Source organism: Pinus tabuliformis, chromosome J, assembly GCF_031772625.1.
Source record: "Pinus tabuliformis cultivar Carrire ecotype Pingquan chromosome J, CPIR1, whole genome shotgun sequence".
Lineage (NCBI taxonomy): Eukaryota > Viridiplantae > Streptophyta > Pinopsida > Pinales > Pinaceae > Pinus > Pinus tabuliformis.
In genome coordinates, this window is record NC_142295.1 from 534,486,707 (window position 1) to 534,503,391 (window position 16,685).

Here is a 16,685-nt window from a genome sequence, read left to right on the forward strand (position 1 = left end):
GTATTATTTTTAATCAACCGTCTTTGTTTGAGAACATCATGTAACTTCCAATGTTCATCAAATAACCACCAAGAGGGAAGCTCCATTCCCTCCCTAAAACCAATCCATATGCAATAGGTAAATCGACAACCATTGTTGTGAATATTATTGTAATATGAGGGGATGACTGTATCATTGCACCAAAATCCTTATTCTCTCCATAAGCAGGTACATTTCTTGAGTTTATTTCACATATTATTTCAATTGTATCATAATCCCTAACACAATCCAATCCTATTACATTCATAATATGAAGTGGCATAATGTTATTAGTAGCACTGATATCAATTAAACAATTATGTAGCACGAATTTTGGAGTCTCAAGCGCTATACAGAAAGTAGGGACCTTGCCATGTGAATTGGTTTGGATTAGAGGATTCACTTGTGGATGATTAATAAAAACAACTTATATTCTTGTACTAGAGGACTACTCATTTTTTAGAGCTTTGATAAGAGTTTCCCTTTACTGAAAAAATATTGAAAACTTCTTAAAAGAGCAAGATAATCCGATTTTTATGCAAGTCATCCATTATATTATAAGTCATTCTCATCGCATCCTAAGCTTTGTCTTGAGATGGAAAGGATTTTTCTTCAGGCATGTTCCTTTGTATTTTTGTTTCCCCTTGATCTTAATGGGATGATCCCATCAAAGCTTTAGCTTTCACTTATTTAATTGTGCCCTAGTATGAACTATGTTTTCTTGGTTTGCAAATTCTTCATCTTCTTGTGCCTATTCTTCTTTAAAAGAGAATATCAGATTATCTCCCATTTCCATCAATTTGAGAACATAGGTACTCTCTTGAGTAATCTCTTTAAGTTCCTGATGACGGTTTACTTCTTCAAATTCTTGATCATCTATGGTAAGGGCACTATGTTTTTTATATCTTAGGCGTTTAGGACCCCTTGGTGGTATATTACCAAGATTTTGACTCCTGAGACCATAATTAGATGACCTACCAATTTTTTTTTTGTTATGGATTTTGTTCATTGCCTTGTTCGAGTTTAAGTCTCTCATTCTACATCTGCTTCATCATTATATTTAATTAGGCGATCTAAAAATTAACCTTTGAAGTATACACTTCTTCAAGTACAATAATATTTCTTATATTTGGAGGATTGTCATGAATATTTTCTCTCCCAAACACAGTTTCTTGGGTGTTATGAATAGGAAATGACCTTTTTGCTTCTAAAATATTGAGGGAATACATCTCCTTCTTGTTGAAAATGCAACAAGAAAATCCTAATTTAATTTTTTCCTTCAATTAAATTAGGAAGAAAATTGTAATTCCACATCACAAGAAAACTTGTACGAGTTAACTAAGTTAATTTGACCTAGTTGGCTCAGTTAATTGAAGTTGAGGGTCTAACTAGAGTTATGTAGAGTGTCTCCTACATTATAGGAGCCCTGGTTGAGTTTATCTTGAGTTGTAATTAATTGTTTTAAGTTAATTGAGTTAAAGTCAGTTAAACTAGTTCCAACTGATGGAGGAACAAGTAGGAGGTCAAACAGTGGGGTGTTGCTTCATATGTTCAACCAATTAACTAATGATTTACTTATAAATAACTCATGCATGTCAGATATGAGAGTTACCTAGTTGAATTGGAGTTCAAGGAAAATATACTATCAATTGTATAATCATCTGAGTTGTACAGGTGGTGTATGCAGTTAGAGGAAGGCCTATGAGGATTGCGCAATTCATATTGAGGAATTTCCCTAATTAATAGGGGGCTAATTCATAAGGAAACAACGCAAGGAAATAAGGACTTGGACAAGCCAATATTTGGTTAAGTATTGGCCTGTGATTTTTTTAGGAAGTAGTAAGATAGATAGAGACAGTGCAGAGGTTTCTCAGGCTTGAGAAAAGAATAGTAATCTTCTCATATTTTCAGACTAATGCAATATATCGATAGCAATGGTTTTTACATGTGGCTTTCCCCAAGAAATAATTGTGTAATGTGCTAATTGAATTCTCTCTTGTATGCTTCATGATTTCATGCTCATTTAATTTTTTCTGTTGATGAGTAGGGTAGATTCAAGTCCATTGTTTTAATAAATTACAATTAGAAGTTTGAATCTACAAGGAATTTCTACACAATATCGGATCAAAAATCACTCTAGAAGAGGAGAATACAAATTTGTGTTTTTTGGGTGAAATTGAATTTGCAGTATCATTCTTCATAGTTAGCAGGATTTCATTTTACAGATTGAGATTCGAATATGCCCTTGAGGGTAGTTAGAACTATATTGCTTGGAAGGATAGGATGGAGGCAGTGTTGGAAGAAAACAGGATGATGAAATTCATATACAAATATATTCCTAATCCGCCAACAACTGATGCTAAAGATTTGGCAGAGTGGAGGAAATGTGTTGCAAAGGCGAGAAGCATCATATTAGAAGGAGTTTGAGACCATATTGTCTTGAACCTCCATGGGAAGGAGAATCCATATGCAATGAGGAAGGCCTTGACATACCTATTTTAGAAAAAAAGTGACCACAAGAGGCTAGCACTGAAGGACAAGCTCAAGGAAATCAAGATGGAGAAGGGCGACACAATACCAAAGTACTTGACCAAGTTCACCCAATGTCGGGATGAGCTTGGAAATGTAGGTGTTATAGTTACTAAAGATGATCTGGTCAACCTAACACTTCTAGGCCTTCCCAAGAGATGACACAACTACCAGGATTCAGTAAATGGGAGGGAGAGGCTACAAGAGTGGGAGTGTTTTTGGTCCGACTTGGTTCAAGAAGAGATTCGACAGAACACAAGAGATGGATCCTAATCCAAGCATGATGATGATGAGAACTATGCCTTGGCTAGAAATGAAAATAAAGGAAAAGGGAAGTCATCCCATTCCAAATCAGATTCTAGTCAAGTAGGAAAGAAGAAGAACTTGTCGAATATTAACTTTTTTCACTGACACAAGCTGGGAAACTATGCCACGAAGTGTCTGCACAAGAAGGCCGCCAAGAATCCCTCAAGAGGAGTGGTAGGTAAATATCTTGCTTCAAAATTCAAGTCAGATTTCACCCTCATTTCTTGCATGGTGACATTGGTGATGGGTAGTGTGTGGTATCTAGATAGTGGAGCCTCATTCCATATGATCGGAAACAAAGAATTTTTTAGTGAATTGGAGGAGAAGGACCTCCAAATGCACATCGAAATGGGAGATGATGGAATGTATAGCGCGACCAACATCGATACTGTTACTGTTCAGACAGAGTATGGTTCTCTTCTCACATTAAAATATGTCATATATGTTCTGGGTCTAAAGAAGAACTTGGTTTCAGTTTCTATGTTGGAGGACCATCAGTACGATGTGATATTTAGAAAAGAAAAGGATTTCCTTCATCACATAGCCTCAGTAAAAGTGAAGTAAATCTGGGTTTGAGTGAAGAACCTCTACAAATTGGATGTAGAAGATTGTGATGCCTTGAGCACACAAGCAGAGAAGGTGGAGAGCTAAGACATTAGTGAATTATGGCGTAGAATATTGGATCACTTGCACCACGGAGCTTTGAATATCATGCAACATGTTTCTATAGGGCTTCCCAAGCGTGCACTAGAGCAGATAGATACATGAAAAGGGTGTACATTGGGGAAGTACACCAAAGCCACCTTTCATGATAAGGATAGTCAAGCATAAGCGATCCTTGAAAGAGTTCACTCAGATGTGTGCAAATCGTTCTCAACGGCCTCCTCATCCAAGAAAAAGTATTATGTAGTATTTTTGGATGATTTCTCACATAAGTGTTGGATTTTCTTCATGCAGAAGAAATATCAGATGTTCTATAAATTTTGTGAATTTAAAGAAATTACTGAGAAAGACATTGGTAGGAAAGTGAAGGTTCTCAGGAGCAATAATTGTGAATAATATGTGTCGAATGAATTCAAGACCTTATGTGCATCTGAAGGCATTCAACGAGAGTTAATAACACCCCATAAACCAAAACATAATGGGGTAGATGAAAGGAAGAAAAAAAGTATTATGGGAGTTGCAAGATAAATGTTAAATGATTAAGGCCTACCGTTGCACTTGTGGGCTAAAGCATGCAACACAACTATATATGTGCAAAACATGAATACTCATTCTATTCTCGAGATGAGTACACTAGAGGAATGGAAGAAACCAAATGTGGCACACTTCAGGATATTTGGTTCATCAGTTTACTGTCATGTTACCAAGGATGCAAGGAAAAAGCTAGAGCCAACAATTGAGTTGGGCATATTTGTGGTGTACACTGATACACCTCACAACTATCGAGTGTACCTTCCATCTCACAAGATGATAGTGGTTTTTAGAGATGTGAATTTTGATGAGGAGAAGGCCATGAGATGTTCCCTTGAGAGGGAGCTTCAGTTGCATGGAGATGAGGAGATTTTAGCTGCAAAGGAAGAACCCCAAGATGATGTGTAGCAGCCACATGTAGAGGAGCAGAGAGTGGAAGAACCCACCCATGTAGAGACTTCCAGTGATGGAAGGAAGCACACCATAGAGGCTAAGATATTGATGCATGATGCTAGAGAGAATGTGGGAGAACCCACATCATAGCGAAGGTAGGGGAGGACACCAGATCGGTACACTGGTTACATGGCTTTGATGAGCGAGAGTGTAGAGATTGAGCCATCCTCATTCGAGGAAGAAGTGTAACAATCAGTATGGGTTGAAGCCATGGTAGAGGAGTATTAATCCTTTATCAAAAACAATGTTTGGGAAGTGGTCCCAAGACTAGTATACAAGTTAGTGGTGAGTTCCAGATGGCTTTACAAGGTAAAGAAAGAAACAAATGGGAGTATGGAGAAACACAAGGCCAAATTTGTGGCCAGAGGGTTCTCTCAGGTGGAGGGAATTTATTAAGAGGAGACCTTTGCTCTAGTATAAAGGTACTCTTCAATCAGATCTATTCTAGCACTTTCAATGCATATGGGATGGAAGATACATCAGATGGATGTGAAGACAACATTCCTCAACGAAGTGATTGAGGAAGAGGTGTACATTGAGTAGATGGAAGGATTTGAGACCTTCAAAAGAGAATCACATGTGTGTAGACTCAAGCAAGCATTGTATGGATTGAAACAAGTAGCTCATGCTTGGTACACCGAGATTGACAACTTTTTCACCGGGTTGGGCTTCACCAAAAGTGAAGCAGATGAAAACCTTTACCATATTGTGGTTAAAGGTAAATTTTTGATTATAATATTATATTTCAATGATTTAATTCTAACAGGTGATGAGAAGCTGGTAAAATCTAGCAAGGAGAATCTTGCAAGATAATTCGAGATGAAGGACCCGAGGATCATGCATTATTTCCTTGGTATGGAAGTATGGAAAGGAGATGAGGAAATGTTTTCCTCTCAGGGTAATTATTCCAATGAGATACTGAATAATTTCCACATGGAGAGAATCAAAACCATGGAGACTCCTCTAGCAGGAAATTGGAGGAAGGAAGATGCTACTTTAGGTGAAGTAGTGGAGGATACTGTTTACAGACAACTTGTGGATTCACTTATGTATTTGGTGAACACACGATTAAACATATGTTTTGCAGTTAACCAACTTAGTCAAGCAATGGTTAATCCAACCAAACTGTATTGGAAGGCAACTAAACATGTGTTGAGATACCTCAGAGGCACCACATAGTTTGGTCTTTGGTACAAACAAACATAGGGAGTGAAGATGCAAGGCTTCACAAATGAGGATTGGGAAGGGAGTCCATCCAACAAGAAGAGCACATCAGAGGGAATATTCAGTATTGGGTCAACAACAAATTATTGGTACAATAGGAAGTGAAGATCAGTTGCACTCAATTCAACAGAAGGAGAGTACATGGATGCTAGTCAAGCAACTTGTGAAACTATCTGGATGAGGAAGATCCTTGTTGGGTTATTTGGTCAACAAATGGATCTTGTGATTTACTGTGACAATTAGAGTTGTATCAAACTCTTTGAGAATCCAATTTTTCATGACAGGTCCAAGCATATTGAGATTCAATATCACCATCTACGAGATTATGTGCAGAGGAGAATCATGTTGCTGGAGAACATTCCTACAAAGGAACACGATGCAGGCATCTTGACTAAGGCACTATCAAGAGGCAAATTCAAGTTCCATAGAGGCAGGATTGGGGTATCTGATAATCCATTTCGTGTTGAGAGGGAGTGTTGAAAATGAAGCAAGAAAATCCTTATTTAATTTTGTCCTTAAATTAAATTAGGAATAAAATTGTAATTTCACATCACAAGACAACTTGTACGAGTTAACTAAGTTAATTTGATGTAGTTGGCTTAGTTAATTCAAGTTGAGGGTCCAACTAGAGTCATGTAGAGTTTCTCCTACAGTATAGGAGCCCTGGTTGAGTTTATTTTGAATTGTAATTAATTAATTCAGTTTAATTAAGTTAAATAGTTCCAATTGATGGAGGAAATAGTAGGAGGCCAGACAATAGGGTGCTGCTTCATGTGTCAAACCAGTTAACTGATGATTCATTCATAAATAACTTATGCATGTCAAATATGAGAGTTACCCAGTTGAGATTGGAGTTCAGGGACAATGTAATATCAATTGTATAATCATCTGAATTGTACATGTGGTGCATGCAGTTAGAGGAAGGCCTATGAGGATTGCACAATTCACATTGAGGAATTTCCCTAATTAATAGGGGGCTAATTCCCAAGGAAAGAATGCAAGGAAATAGGGACTTGGGCAAGCCAAAATTTGGTTAAGTATTGACTTGGGTTTGTTTAGGAAGTAGTGAGGCAATTAGAGATATTGCAGAGGTTGCTCGAGCTTGAGAAAAGCATTATAATCTTCTCATATTTTCTGACTAATGCAATGTATAGATAGCAGGGGTTTTTGGTTCTGGCTTTCCCCATGAAATCATTGTGTAATGTGTTGATTGAATTCTCTCTTGTATGCTTTGTGATTTCATGATCGTTTAATTGTTTCCGTTGATGAGTAGAGTAGATTCAAGTCTATTGTTTTAGTAAATTACAATTAGTAGTTTGAATCTACAAGAAATTTCGACACTTCTAGACATTTCCTAAAATAATTTCAGGGTCAACAATGCTTTGCAACATATATTCTTTTGTTTACTAGGATTTTATTATAGCTCCATACAAAGCATCTATATGGGTAGATTTTACAACATATTTGACATTAGAAAACATGGAACTCATATAAAATCCAAAAATGGCAAGCTCATTTGGATGATATTCTTGGGGAATTAGTTGCAGGGTTTTGAAAAACTTAAGATTAAAGTCCCTAATGTTTTCATCTCTTTGAAGATGGATTTGTGTGAATTGAGTAAGAAATGTATGGTATCCTACATGATGGGCATATTGTCCAATGAAGGAATTTTCTCTATCATCGAAGGAAGTAATGGAACTAGTGGGTAAGGATAAGTGCTTGTCATAATAAGGTCCAATAAAAGTCTGGAGAAACACTCTTACCATCACTTATTCATGTACAATCCCATGAATATCACAAATCACTAAAAAATCATGCATGTGTTTATCAAGATCGATGACACGATCCCCATTAGATATAGGTAAAACACCAACATGAAAGGTAGGAAGGGGGTGTTATTCCCCTTGTAAGGCAAGTGAGCTTACTTTGAGTCTTCTTCTCTAATTCCTTCCTTTTAGTCATTCTCTTCTTTCTTAACTTATTTCTTCCATCTCTTCATCGCTATGGGGAGAGAAAATAAACACTCATTTATTCAAGGATGTATCAACCTCCTCTATGATCTTCTTACTTTGACTACTTATTGGGCCAAAGTTCCCATATTTCTCCAGCTTAACTTTCAATTATATTAGAATTGCCTATCTAGATTTTGAGGTGTTGGTTCTTCTTATTTAGCTAGAAAATTCCAACATATTTCCAACTCTTCTCTTGTTCTAGTTGTTTGTAAGGTAATATCATATAATTAACTCAAGATATTTATCTAATCATTCATTCCAAAATATTAGGTTGAATTGGGTCTAGATGAGTCATTTAGTAGGATATGAATATTGGATTATTCGAGTCCTTGATATGGTCACCAAAAATGCTGATCTTTTTTCCTGTTAGGAAAGAATTTGACTTCCTAGGGCCTGGATACAAGTCCCCCTAGGTTTTTTAAAGAGGTGGTACTCCTCCTTCAATGCACATTCAAATTTTTCAATATATTCTAAGAAATACTATAACACTCATATCATGCTCCTATGGGTGGACCAAATGTGGTGATCCGAATTTATACAAGAATGAAATGAAATACAAAATTAAACAACAACATAGAGCTATAGTGAAAGTGCAATTAATTAATAACAAATACTAAAAATTGTTTACATGTAGAATGGAAACAAACTGGTTCAGGCGATGGTAGCCTATATCTAAGAAGAGATGTGACGACTACATGCCTTATGAATTGTGTTTCAATGAGGCTTAGAGGCCTTTTTATTATTGAGAAACAATGGAAAATCCAAAAACCTAACCCTAGGAGATGAAGTGCCAAAAGTTTATGGGCCCCGTTGGGGTTAGTTAGTATATCAACTACCTGGGGTTGTATCTTTGGCATACGATCTTCATTTGACACGTACAATACCTCATTAGAAATATCTATTTGAGGACAACAAATTTAAACTACAGATATATGTGTGCCACAGGTTTGTCTATTTTCCAAAAAAAACGTCGTTTAAGGCCTCAAAACGTCTGAATTAGTTTAGAACCTGAAAACCTGCCAAAATAGTAAATTATGCTATAATTAAGGAAGCTGAAAGAAATAGTGTTGGGGGTTCAAGTGGAATAGGCGGGTATCCACCAATATTCAGCTGAATCAGTTCTCCCCACTTAGGAAGAAATGATCCCCATTGCGTTGAGTGCCTCCATGAGATGGGGAAACTTTTGCTAAACTTGGTCCCTTGTGAGCTACTTGCCTTGGTGCATGAGTTGGCTAGCTTTGACAACCTGATACAGTTGGATCCTTTTTTGACAAGTGTTATTTATCTATGTGTTGATAATCTGATTAGTTGTGGCCCATTCCATGTAGTTTTGGTTGAGATTTGTTGGTGTTAGTTGTTCAACAATGTCTAATGTGTCCAACAATGGTGGAAAGTATGGCCAAAGGAAACCCACATTGAACACTGGGTACAGGCCAAGGAATGGGGAAATTTTGAGCTCGAAATCATTGTCTACCAAAACCTTCGTGATGGTGTAAGCCCCATATCAGAGTGGTTAGATCTTCCTATGGCCTCTTGCAAGGTGTTTTTCTACAAATTCAACCAAAATTTGTCATCGACCTAAAATTTATGTGGCACCCGATGTTGATCATGTCATTGCTTGTACTTGGAATTGGATTTATCCAAGATTTCATGAACCTTCTGGATGATGTGTTGGATGTATTCAATAAACATGGTTTCTTTATCAGCCTCAGACTGTACATGTGCGGATTTTGATTGTGTAGTCACATGAGGCATGGAAACATCAATGAGACATAATGGTTGAAATCCCGGACCCACTTGAAAGGGACTATAACCAATCGATCTATGGAGAGCTCTGTTATAAATGTGTTTCACATAGGGAAATATCTTGTCCCAGATATACGGGTGCTTGGTTTATACATGCGTAGTATGTGCACTATCATCCTATTGACGACCTCTGTTTGGCCATCAGATTAGGGATGGAATCCAGTCAACTTTGTGAGTTTAGTGTCCAATAATGACCAAAGGCTCAACTAGAATGTGCTTAGGAACCTGTTATCCCGTTGTGATATAATGGTTTGTGGGATCCCAAAATGTACCCATACTCATTCAAAGAAGAGATTGGTAGTGTCCTCTATAGTGATACCCTTTTTGCAAGCCATCGATATATCCATCTTAGAAAATTTGTCCATGACCAACAATGCAAAATCATTACCATGCTTGGTATAAGGGAGGTCAGATAGATATTTCATGGAGATGGATTCCTAGGATTGGATGGGAGTAGGAAAAGGAGTGTACAAACCCTGCTTCATGATGGTTGGCTTGGCGATGGCACAGGAATTGCAAGATCTGATATATTTTCTAACATCCTGTCAGATTTTTGTCTAATAAAAATACTTTTGTAGTACTGCCACAATTTTTTCCACACCAAAGTGTCATATGGCTCAACTATAGTGTGCCTCAAAATCATCTTAGCATGCTCTCTTGAAGGAACACAAAGGTGGCCCAGGTATCATAACAATGCATCCTGGAGGTGGAAGTCTAGAACTTTCTTTCTATATACTATCATTTGGTATGTGGTGGTGATCTTTTAATAATTTTTGTATAGTTGCGGCCATCTAGAGGTATCGTGGCCCCAAGGGTTGAGATCAATAGTTAGTGTTAAAATTGGGGGTTGACTGAGGCAATCTGCAACATGATTGGTGCTTCCTGTTATAAGCCATTTTGTCACACCTGGTTAATAGGCATGAAAATTGGATCAATCAATATCCATGAACACTTTGTCATCATCCCTTCATAAAGACTTAAGAAATACCTCTCCAAAAAGTTAGAGTTTATTGGACAAATTCCTCAAAAACATTGTTTTTAGCCTCAATTCACCTCGCCTCCTTAGTCACCTGCATTCAATGCATGTTGCATGCTTGTCCACCTATGCGGATGATCGCAGGTTGCTCCCTTTTTTGGGTGCACTGATTCTAGGAATTCGGGAAAAATAAAAAATATTTTGAAGCTTCCTCTTCTAGAAGCTTCCAAGGTTGTTTTAACTATTTACCATGGATACGAAGCTTGAATCCTATTTAATCCTATCTTGAACACTTCACCCCTTATACCTTGAGCTCATCCTCCCATCATATGTGGATCTCAAGCCCATAATGGTAAATCCTAAACTACCACTCCTCTCTTATAAATTTACTACCATCCATAGCATCAGGGTTGGCTTTTGGAGATTGATAGTTCCCTTATGTTTCTGCCTTAAACCTAAAGGATTCATCATATTCATGCATTAGGGTTGATATTGAGATGTACTTTATGACAAGGAAGGACAAGTCAATTTGAGGATACATCTACAAAGTCAGCTACTATTTATGGTTGTAAACTCTCTCTTATCTCTATTAATACAAAGAGTATATTTTTTTCCTATATCTGTTGTATTATGTTTGCACTCATGTATTTCAATGCCATGTTGATTCATTGAATAGAGATGGTATATTATGTTACGTGGATGTTATGGATCCTTTCCTTGTTTTAGTCATGTGTGCAAGTTATAATTATAGCACTTGCATCTACAATTGGAGCTTACAATCGAGGAGGAAAGGGAAGCTTGCCTTTGATTTCTAGTAGGTTTATTTCCCATTCTCTAATTTATCTAAGGAAAAATTCATGCTTTTTGTCTTCTGTTGTTCTATATCAGACCACTAGATCTAGGGAATTCACCTTTGTTCACAATCGTGAAAATTCTGCATAACATTTCCCTTCTTATATTTAATGGTCAAGTGGAATTGTTGCATATATGTAGACCACTTCTGATGGTGATAATTTTGCAACTTCCCTCGTGTCTCTTTAAACTAAAGAGGTCAGTGGTCAGTGTGACTGACCATCTTCTTCCCCAGAATGTTACGTTTCCATTTCCGGCAAGATTGCATGATATAATCCATCTCTTTATCATAGGTGGGGTATTTCCTAATTGTATCAGAAAGTGTCTCACTGTGATAGGCCACTAGATACCCTTCCTGGGTGAGAACTGCACCAATAGCATAGTCAAAGGCGTATGCCTAAATTTCAAATGGTTGTTATAGGTTTGGAAATGTGAGTACTAGTGCAAATCAAAAGCATTTCTTCAATGCAATGAACACCTTCTGTTGGGACTCGGACCAGGAAAAATTTCTATTCCTTGGCACTCGGTAAACTGACTCGGAGGCAAAGTGATATGAGAGAATCCCAACACAAACCTCTGATAAAAATTGGCAAGGCCCAAAATGTTCTGAAGCTCTATTAAAGTGGTCAAGACTAGCCAATCCCAAATGACTTTGATCTTATTTGGATCCACATGCACACCTTTCTCATCAATGATGTAACCAAAATAGTGGACCTAACTCATTCCAAAGGTGCATTTCTCCAATTTGGCACATAGTTTGTGCTGGCAGAGGGTTTGAAGGATCTGTTGAATGTGTTGTAAGTGCTCTTCCCAACTCTTGTTGAAAATGAGGATGTTTTCCAGATATACAACCATGAATGAGTTTGTGAAGGGTTGTAAGATGTCATCCATCAACCTCATAAAAGTTGTAGGGGCATTTGTCAACCCAAAAGGCATGACCAACCACTCAAAAAGGCCCTCCTTGGATTTAAAGGTAATTTTCGATACATCTATGGGTCCTATTGGAACCCGGTGATAGATAGAATTCAAATCAATTTCACTGAAGCACTTGGCCCCCCTTGAGCTGGTCAAGAAGGTCATCAATCTATGGGATTGGATACCTGTTCCTGACAGTGATTTTTTTTAGTGCTTGATAATCAATGCAGAGCCTCTAGGCCCCATTTTTCTTTTGTACAAGTACAATTGGGCTCCCACAAGGTGAGGAACTTGGTCGAAAGTTCCCTTTTTGTATTAAATCCTTGATATTTCACTTGATTTCTTCAGTTTCTAGAATGAAGAGGTGGTCTATTGGCCCATCAGGTAGAGGTGCTTCGGGAGTCAGATCAATCAAATGCTTGACTTGAAAGTGCAAAGGCACCCCTCTTGGTGAGGAGAAAATGTCCCTATATTCTTCCACGACCTTATCCACCTACTTCTATAGCATGGAGGAACCATTCCATAGGGCCATGGATGTGGCCATGATATTCCCCTTACTTTGAGAGTGAATCACAAAGAATTTTTTTTTCTTGGTTTGGGAGATGATCTTACTGCATTTCTTAGTAGAGATCAAAGATATGGAAGTAGGCAGGGCTACCTTCAATATCTTGTATAACTTATTTCCTAATGTAATAATAATAATGTGAGGCCTAGACTCATACACAACATGATGCTTCCACAAGTATGGTTGGACTAATAACACATCACAAACTTCAAGAAACTTCAAGAGGAGTAACATCACACAATACCTCATTCGTGAAGGGCTTGATGCTATATTGAAGGTGGTATTGATGGCTGACGTGGAGATATCTTCCTTGGTGGAGCCACCCGATGGTGTATGGATGTAGGTGTGGTGTGGTCGGTAGGCCTAACCACTTATTGACCTCTGTTGATATGAGGTTATTTTGGCTCTTGCTATTGATAATGAGCTATAACAGAGAAATTCTCACACACATCTGTGAATGGAAGAGACGCTCCCCTTCCTTTGGATCTCTGGGCTCAATCTTCTAGAACTTGGTGGTGGCAATGGTGGTGGTAGTTCTGCATCAATAATCTACTTCCCTTTTGTTATTCCCCCTTTCGGGTTCTAACTCAGAGTCAGAACATGCATCTAAATCTGAAGCCTTCAACTCAACCACCATTGATTGCTTGGTGCGACACTCACTTGTGTTGCGAGTGGGACTCTTTTGGAACTCACACAAATGTCCTGTGTCCTCCTTCATCTTCGTGGTGCTATTGTTTTCTTGCATCTTCGATGGGTTGTCTTGGGTCACCCCTCCTTGGCTTTGTCGTTTTTTCTAAGGTTTGGGGGTTCCCTTTCCTTGCTTTGGATTCATAGATCCAAATTCATGCTTCTTCTATTTAATTTTTTTCTCGATCTTGACGACATATTGGTATGTGATTCCATGAGAGGAGAAGTCCAAGAAATCCATCTCATCCTGGATGTGTCTGTGTAGACAATCATGGTACTTGAGTAACAGATTCCACTCATAATCCTTGATACCCAACTTCGTGTGAAGGGTATGAAAAATATTTGTGAACTTCGACACATCTTGGTCCCTTCCCTACCAAGAGTGTGGTCCATTCTATGTACTTATCTTCATAGCTCCCGACAGGGTAATATTGTTCCTTAATGGCATCTCGGAAGGAATTCCAAGTGGGTGCAGCTAAAAATAGTGAGGGTTCCCTCTCATCCTTCTGCTCACAGTAGGTTTCCCACAAGTCCTTGACATGGGGGGTTGCTTTAAGGAGTGAAAAAGTAATATTTTCCCTATCAAAAAAATCATGAACCAAAAAATTTCCTTCCAGTAGATTTAACCATTTATATATGACATTTACGCCTATTTGGCCTTCAAATATAGGAATTTCAAAGTTAACTTATACCTTCAAGGGGGTGGCAACTCCAAAGTGACTTTTGGATGAAGATGTGTCGCTTGTTGGTATCTGCCAAAGGATCTGGGAAAAGTTATCCATCATCTCATTCCTTTATCACTCGAGGGATTCCAGTGAGCATCAGTTTGATAGGATCTCCTACTCCCTCATTTTTATTTTCTTTCGCCATGGGAGGCCATGAGTGTCGATGAGGACTGTCTTACAAGGGATAAACCAGTTAAAGTCCCAACTACTTATACCTAGACATCATTGGGGACATGCATAAAAAAATAGAGAAAGAGTATACCTCTTTGATACCAATGATCTGAATATATGCAAGAACAAACTGAAATGCAAAATTAAACAGAAACACAGAGCTACAATGAAAATTGATTTACAATTAATTAATAACAAATACTGAAAACTCTTTATATGCAAAATGGAAACAAACTAGCTCAAGCGATGGTAGATTATCTCTGAGAAGGACTACATGCCTTCTGAACTGTGTTGCAATGAGGCTCAAAGGTTTTCATTATTATTGAGAAACAATGGAAAAACTTAAACATCCAAAAACCTAACCCTAAGAGATAAAGTGCCAAAATTTTGTGCGCCCTGTTGGTGTTAGCTGATACACCAACTTCCTAGTGATCCAGGTAGATGTTTGTGGCCACCCACCTATCCCACTTGGACCCCCACAACTGTCTCTTTTAGTTTTTCAGTTTCCCTAATTATAGCACAATTTACTATTTTTAGCAGTTTTTAGGGTCTTGAACTTCCGAAGCCGTTTTGAGGCCCTAAACGACGTTTTTTTGGGAAAACTAGGAGAAACATGGGTCCCAAAGGTTTATTCCTCGGATAGATCTTTCTAATGAGGTATTATGCACGTTAAACGAAGATCGTATGCCAAAGTTACGACCCCAAGAAGTTGATGTACCAATTTACCCAAACGAGGCCCACAATTTGGCGTTTCATCTCCCAGGGTTAGGTTTTTGGATGTTTAGGGTTTTCCATTGTTTCTCAATAATAAATAGGCCTTCGAGCCTCATCGTAACACAGTTCAGAGGCATGTAGCCACCACATCTCTTCTCAAAGATAAGCTACCATCACCCTAGCTGGTTTATTTCCATTTCTAATTGTAAGCATATTTCAGTATTTTACGTTAATGAAATGAAGTATTATTTCTGCTGCATCTCTATATTTATGGTTATTTCTGTACTTTATTGCGTTCCTATTTAAATGCAGATCAGTGGTATTAGAGCGGTTTGCTCTCTCTCTGTTTTTCTTTGCATGTCCCCAATGAGGTCGAGATATAAGGAGTTAGGGCTTGAACTGGTTGAACCTTTGCAAGACCAGCCTCACAAATCCCGACAGCTTCCCATGGCGGATGAAAAGAAAGATGAGGGGGCAAGAGATCCTATCAAAATATTGCTCGAAGTATCCCTCGAGTGAAAAAGGAATGCGATGATGGAAAACTTTTCCTAGATCCTTTCGTGGCTACTCAGGGGGGACACATCTACTTCCAACAGCTATTCTGGAAACGACACACCCTTTAAGGTACAAGTTAACTTTGAAATCCCCATATTCGAGGGTTAGATAGATGCAAATGCCATAGATAAATGGTTAAATATGCTAGAAGGTTATTTTTCTGTTCATGATTTTTCCAGTGGGGAAAATATCGCTTTTTCACTTCTCAAAGCAGCCCCCCATGTCAAAGACTAGTGGGAAACCTACTGTGAGTAGAAGGATGAAAGTACGAGCTCACTATTTTAAGCCACACACTTGGAATGCATTCTGGGATGCCATGAAGGAGTAGTACTACCCTGTCAAGAGCTATGAGGACAAATACATCAAGTGGACCACACTGCGACAGGGAAGGGACCAAGATGTGCCAGAGTTCACAAATATTTTTCATACTCTTCACGCAAAGTTGGGTATCAAGGATTCTGAGCTGCATTTGGTACTCAAATACTGCGACTACCTACATAGGTACATCGAGGACGAGATGGAGTTCCTGAACATCTCCTCGCTCGATACAACATATCGATACATTGTCAAGATCGAGAAGAAGTTTAAATAAAAGAAGGGAGACTTTGGATCTGCGAATCCGACGAAAAAAGGACAAAACCAAGGCGGGGTGACATAAGACAACTCATCAAAACTGCAAGAAAAGAACAACACCACGAAGTCAAATAAGGACACAAGAAAGTGATGTGAGTTCCATAAGAGATCCACTCATAAAAAAAGTGAGTGTTGGACCAAGCAGTCGCTGGTGGCTGAGTTGAAGGCCTCAGAATCAGATGCATGTTCCGACCTTGAGTCAGAACTCGACAAAAGGGGAATGACAAAGGGAAGCAAATCATTGATGCAGAGCCTAGTGCCACTGTTGCCACCACCAAGGTCCAGAAGAATGAGCCCGAAGATCCAGAGGAGGGGGAGCATCTTTTCCACTCACAGATGTGGGTGAAGGG